The sequence below is a fragment of the Neoarius graeffei genome, chromosome 1, assembly GCF_027579695.1.
Source record: "Neoarius graeffei isolate fNeoGra1 chromosome 1, fNeoGra1.pri, whole genome shotgun sequence".
NCBI classification, from domain to species: Eukaryota; Metazoa; Chordata; class Actinopteri; order Siluriformes; family Ariidae; genus Neoarius; species Neoarius graeffei.
This window is the reverse complement of record NC_083569.1, coordinates 27169545-27175531: the sequence shown is the minus strand read 5'-3', so window position 1 is coordinate 27175531 and position 5987 is coordinate 27169545.

Below are 5987 nucleotides of genomic sequence, written 5' to 3'. Positions count from 1 at the left end.
TGAAAAGGCAGTGCCGTGCTTCATATGCCATGTGAAAATTCAAAGTTGACAAAAGGCCATCAGTCCTGCGGGGAAAATGTTTGCTGAAGCTTGAAAAGGTCACCGAGAATCTTGAGCTAACCATGTGCCACCACAGACCTTGTGCCAAATCTTGCTATAGACATTCCTCTGCCTTTAAATTCCCCTTCCCAAAGTTACACAGGGTTCCCCTTGAGTTCTGGAAAAAAAAAAATTCTCCACTTTTTTCCTTGAAAAATAAAGTCAAATAAATATTCTTCACCTTTTCTTAGTCTGTATTTTTTCTTCATTACCAACTTATCAAAGTAGACTTAATACAGGTTTATAGTACCAACCAAACTGACACAGTTCAAATATTTGTACAGGCCTCTTCATTACATATAAAATTTGGACTCCACTCCAGCCTCTAATAAAAGAGACTTGATTTTGGGCATCCTGTGCACCATCAAGCTAAAATAAACCTCTTTAGTTTGTGCTTACTTCATGTTATTTGAGCACAGAATTATTCAGAAGAGGTATTAGGACTCTTAGCTTTTACTTCAACAGAAAACTTGATTTACAATTGAACAGCGTCAAGAAGACTCTTGGAACAACCAACAGTGAAAGAATTAAAATTTTCTGTTGATTTACAAGCTGAACACGTGCATTTTTTCATCGTATGTTAGCCCAGGGGAACTCAGCACGCCATGCTGCCGCGAAACGTAGCTCCTTCCAGTAGCTCCTTGCTGCGGCTGACAGCAATTTCACTTTGGCATTTTTTGACTCCTCTATTACTGACACTGTCCAATGTGCTAGGGGACGGCAGGGGCTCCGAGTGTGCCTCCCTCATGGCTGTTTCAGTCCTTAAATATTCTTCAGTGCTTGAAGAAGTCCACACAAAAAACTTTGTCAGATTAGACTGTGCCTTCGTTTGGTTCACGCAGAGATAATTACATCACCACACCAGACTGATAAAGACACACTGCGATTGGTCAAAAGCTTGGAGCTTATTTGGGAATTATGTGTTGTCGATTTTTATTGGTCACAAGCATGTGCTCATTGTTTACACTCTGGCTTTCTGCCGTCTCTTCGCTGGGGTTGGATTTCGGCAAATGGAGGGATTTGTAGAGAGATTTCTAGAAAAGATGAAATACGATAATGATGATGAATACATTCATCACAGTGATGACTGCTAGTGATATTCTCTTCATCACTGATGGACTATGTTCGTCAGTGAGGAACATGATGAGTGCCAGGGGGAATCCTGGTTACGCTACATTTAAATCCACTTTGTCAAGGTTGAGGGAAAATTGCTCCAGCAGGTCCAACAGTCTTTCAAATCATCATTAAATCTAACTTGCTCACAGTGGGCAAAAGTGCCAACAAGGTAGATTTCAAGGCAGGAAAACATTGTCAGCACTGCTGTCCCAGTGAATTTAGGAGGCAAAAATATTTACAAGACATATGAACATGCAAAATGTAAAATAGTAATTGTGAAACATGATACATTTAAACACTGCTACATGTTCCAAGTGAAAATGCTCACAATTTGAGGCTGATCAAACCAAGCAATGTCGTCTACTTCTTTTGGATTGGCACCTCATGCAAATCAATCTACCACTACTGTGTCTTTGTTTGAGATCTCAACTATTCCTTTGCAATTCATCATTACATATGTGTGAAGTTTATTCCAACCAAGTTTCAAGGAAATCCAATGAACTCTAAAGGAGGTCAAAAAAGACTAAAAAATATGTGAAAAATACACAAATTCCAAAATGGATGACTTCCTGTTGGGCAGAGTCACTCCATCCAATGTTAACAAGATCAACTGTGAGTTACTTACGTATCCCCCCGCTCCCACTTATATCAGAATGCAAGCAATTGAAGGAATAGGACACTTATTATGAATGTTGACTTCAACAAATAATTAACCCTGAAACAAATAAGTAAAGGGCAGTGTTTAACCCAAGTATTTCAAATAGCATCCTGGTAAACTGTAATTTTGAAAAAACATTTTGCTTCTTGAAATAGCGTCAAAATCCACGCTATACATTTTATAAATACATTAAGTTGGTAAACAGGAAGTTGACTTCTGAGTTCGCATCTGATTTCATGTTGCGTCTCAAGCAAATTGATTGTCTGCCATTATGTCCTCATTTGAGATATGGCCCATTAAAAAAAAACAAAGGCTCGTTTTTGTAAAAAATGCAGTGTTTCCCCTACCATTATATTGGGGGACCCCCCCCACACACACACACACACACACACACACACATCCGAAGGTGCAAAAAACACAGGACTGCAGTTCTATTGTAAAAATTTTTCTAATTATTGTTCCAAAATAAACATGAAGCCTTAAAATTGATTACTTTAACTGCTTGTTCAGGTACAAATGCTCTGTAACAGGAGCCATGGGGAGGGGCTCTAAAGGTAACTATTCTCATCCAGCAACCCCCCCCCAAAAAAAAACCCTCGAGGATACATTGAAATGTGTTGCACTCAAAAAAACTTTGCACTGTTATCTGTTGCAGATGAAGTTAGCAGTTCTCCAGCAAGTCCTTACGCCAAAGAGAATATGTTGCAAATTTGGTGTCGCTACCTTGAAAAGTGACTGAAGTTATGCTCCTTGAAAGTGTCAAAAATATCACGATTGTAATGCTTTTGCTGTGACAAAACTTTAATGCTCTTAATTCAACAGTAATTTGCTTAATTTTACAGGTCCTCTGATGGCTGATCATTGGTGTTCGATATCCAACTGGTGGGTCAAGTCTTAGAGTGACAGGTGTTTTGCAGTTGTTGTTGATAACCTTGTTGTTACACCAGCTGGCACTGAATGTGTTGACTTGGAACAAATTTGACTAATTTGTCTTTTTTTTTTTTTACCAATTACAGCGTCATTGTTGCTTGAAAATTAGCCTAAATACTAAACCTGTGACCGTTTTCTCAATTCTATATTTTTTCTTCTCACAATTTATGTCGCTAACACAGTGGCGGTGGGCTGAAAGCTTTTTAAAGCACTTCAAAACTGCCAGGAGTATGACAGTAAAATTACTTATTGCCCTGCTGTGCATGCGCTTTGCATTTTGGGGACTTGGCTATGTAGTTTACCTGAAGGACATGCAGTCTGCACCAGGATATGTTATTGGATGTGCTTTTTCTCAGTACACAATGAGGAAGTGACACGTGTCAGAAGTGTTACACTTTCCAAGTTCCTCTATGTTTTTTAGCTTCACCCATCAAGGTCTATCCTCTTTGTGAAAGATATTTGCCTGCCTCACAGCAAAACCAGTGCTACATGAGTTAAATGGACATCCATTTCAGAAACTGTGAACTTTGTAGTACACAGCAAACACAAAATGTAATTTGAGCGTAGTTTAATTTTTCACCCTTTTGTCACACTCAATGAGCCATTAAAAAAAAAAAAAACAGGCCATATTCACTATACCTTCGCAATGTATTTTCATGTATCTGGAGTTTATACCAGCTAAATTTCAAGCGAATCCAAGGAGTTTGAAAGAGTACATAAGAATTTTTTTTTAATGCAAAACTTTCAAAACAGCTGACTTCTTGTTGGCCAAAGCAAATATAAGCCAGTGTGAAATATGTCTGTCATGGTGATGATAATGTCCCCACCAAAAACCATGGAGATCGAACAAACTTTGTGGCAACGACAGAAATAAACACACTCAGACATCAGCCCATTGCCTGCGTTCAGGGGCGATATGGAGCTCCTCAGTCACACCCAAACCCATGCACTATGCACGTTTTTGATTTTTCACAAGTATGAGGCCTGAGCCAAAGATGCATGTGCCACTGGAGGTGCAGATCCTCAGACCCTCAGCCTGCACCTCCGCTTCTCGGGCCCTAAAGGAAAATGAGCAGTTGATCGGGAAATATGACCAACCCTGATTTCAGAGTACTTATCAATATACTTGGACTCAATTTAAATTAAAATCATGTAGTTAAAACAGACAATCATGCCCATTCTGTCAATTTGTGTAAGTGGGTGTGATGTGTGATGATCGACATTGTCATTTGTGTTTAGCCTGAGGGAAATGAAAATAACTTCTGACCAAACTAGAACAATAACATCCTCTTTTTATTTGCATCCCTCACTGTCCTTCTTTCATTTAGGTTCCTGAGGCAAATTTACTCAGTTCATTTTCTTTTTGAATTTATCTGCAGTGTTTGTATCTGTTGTAGCTTTAATACTCACACAGTAATGTGCTAATGCTAACAGCTAATTAGCTTAGCAACTGGATCCAACTTTTCTGACTAGCCGCTAACTTTAGGCTCATTATCATGGATATAAACCGATTCGCCCAACAATAAGGAACAGGTCGCTTTGAGCAAAAACCCTCTGAACTCTGTTAACTCTATTCCTGAGAGCATTTCTGCCTGTTTACTGCTATTTTTGACCCTTTTTGTAATAATGAGGTGTTTAAAGCACTGAAACTGAGAAACTTCACCATTCCAGGGCTCGGTCAGTCCACTCCATCTGGGCTGATGCGCTTCACTCCTGAAGTTCATTGCTGCCGGTGCGGGAATAAACCCAGTGGTGCTGCAGGAATAACCGCTGTGTCAGAGTCGCTGCTGGGATCCTGATCTCGCCGCTTCTACAAATGAACGTTTTTCTGGGGGGAAAAATTCTAAAGATTTAAACACAAACATTCCAAATTCTGAATGCATCTTTCAATTTTCGTGAGGTAGGCGGGGAAATCATGAATATTCATGAGGAAAGTGCCGCCTGATTGGCCGGTGAAGTCTTTCTGTTCCACCGCGTTACTTTATGAGGAAGCGGTTTTGTTTGGTTCCGAACCCATCAGTCTGAGTCCAATAATTATTCTACCATCAGGAAAAGCAGCACAGAATTTACTGCAATTGGTTTCAAATGCATGTTGTTGTGGTTCGTGGATTATTATCCGTGAATAAAGTTGGACTTTTCTTCAAAAGGAGTGAAATAAAAGATTTGTATAAAACACAGGTTTATGGCCCAAACCAGCATTATGTAATAATTCATTTACTGTGTTTTGATCCAATCCTATAATTAGCCTCTGATCAGGAAAAGGAGCACAAAATTTACTGCGATTGGTTTCAAATGATTATAATTTCATTTTCAGTCAGACTTCAGATGAGCATTTTAGACGGATTTATTTTTGAATATGTAGTTTTCACATTTTCATAACAGGCTTATTAAATAAATATACAGCAATAATGTTCCAACGAATATTTTAATGAGTCTGAGTTTTGACTTTGACAGAGTTATGAACACACCAAAGATCATTGCATCATATAAAATAAATAAACACACACAACTGTGGCTGAGAGGTTAAGGTGATGGACTGCTAATCCATTGTGCTCTGCACGTGTGGGTTTGAGTCCCACCCTCATCGCATTCCTGCTCTTTTGGGCAGCATGGTGTTGTAGTGGTTAGCATGGTTGCCTCACAACAAGAAGGATCGGGGTTCGAACCCAGCGGCTGGTGAGGGCCTTTCTGTGTGGGGTTTACATGTTCTCCCTGTGTCTGGGTGCTCTGGTTTCCCCCACAATCCAAAGACATGCAATTAGGTTGACGTGGGGTGCCCTTGAGCAAGGTACCGGCACTCTGGGCTGCTCACTGAGTGTGTGCGCGTGTGTTCACTGCTTCAGATGGGTTAAATGCAGAGGATGAATTTCACTGTGCTTGAAGTGTGCATGTGATGAATAAAGGTTTTAAAAATAAATATTAACATAGAGTATATAAAATGCAATTTTAACCAACAAACAAAGGTTTAGGAAAAATGTAAACACCTGTAACTGAATTCATGACACTTTTTCTCGTTATCTGTGCAAAGATCTGTACTATTAATTCAGATTTATTCCCTTTGCAGACTTTTTAATTCAAATCAATGTCTTTAAGTGTCAGATAGAAATGCATCGTGGCTGATCGCTTCATCAGGGGGAAATGGGGGAACTGTCCTTAAACTGCTCACACACACAAAATACATTAT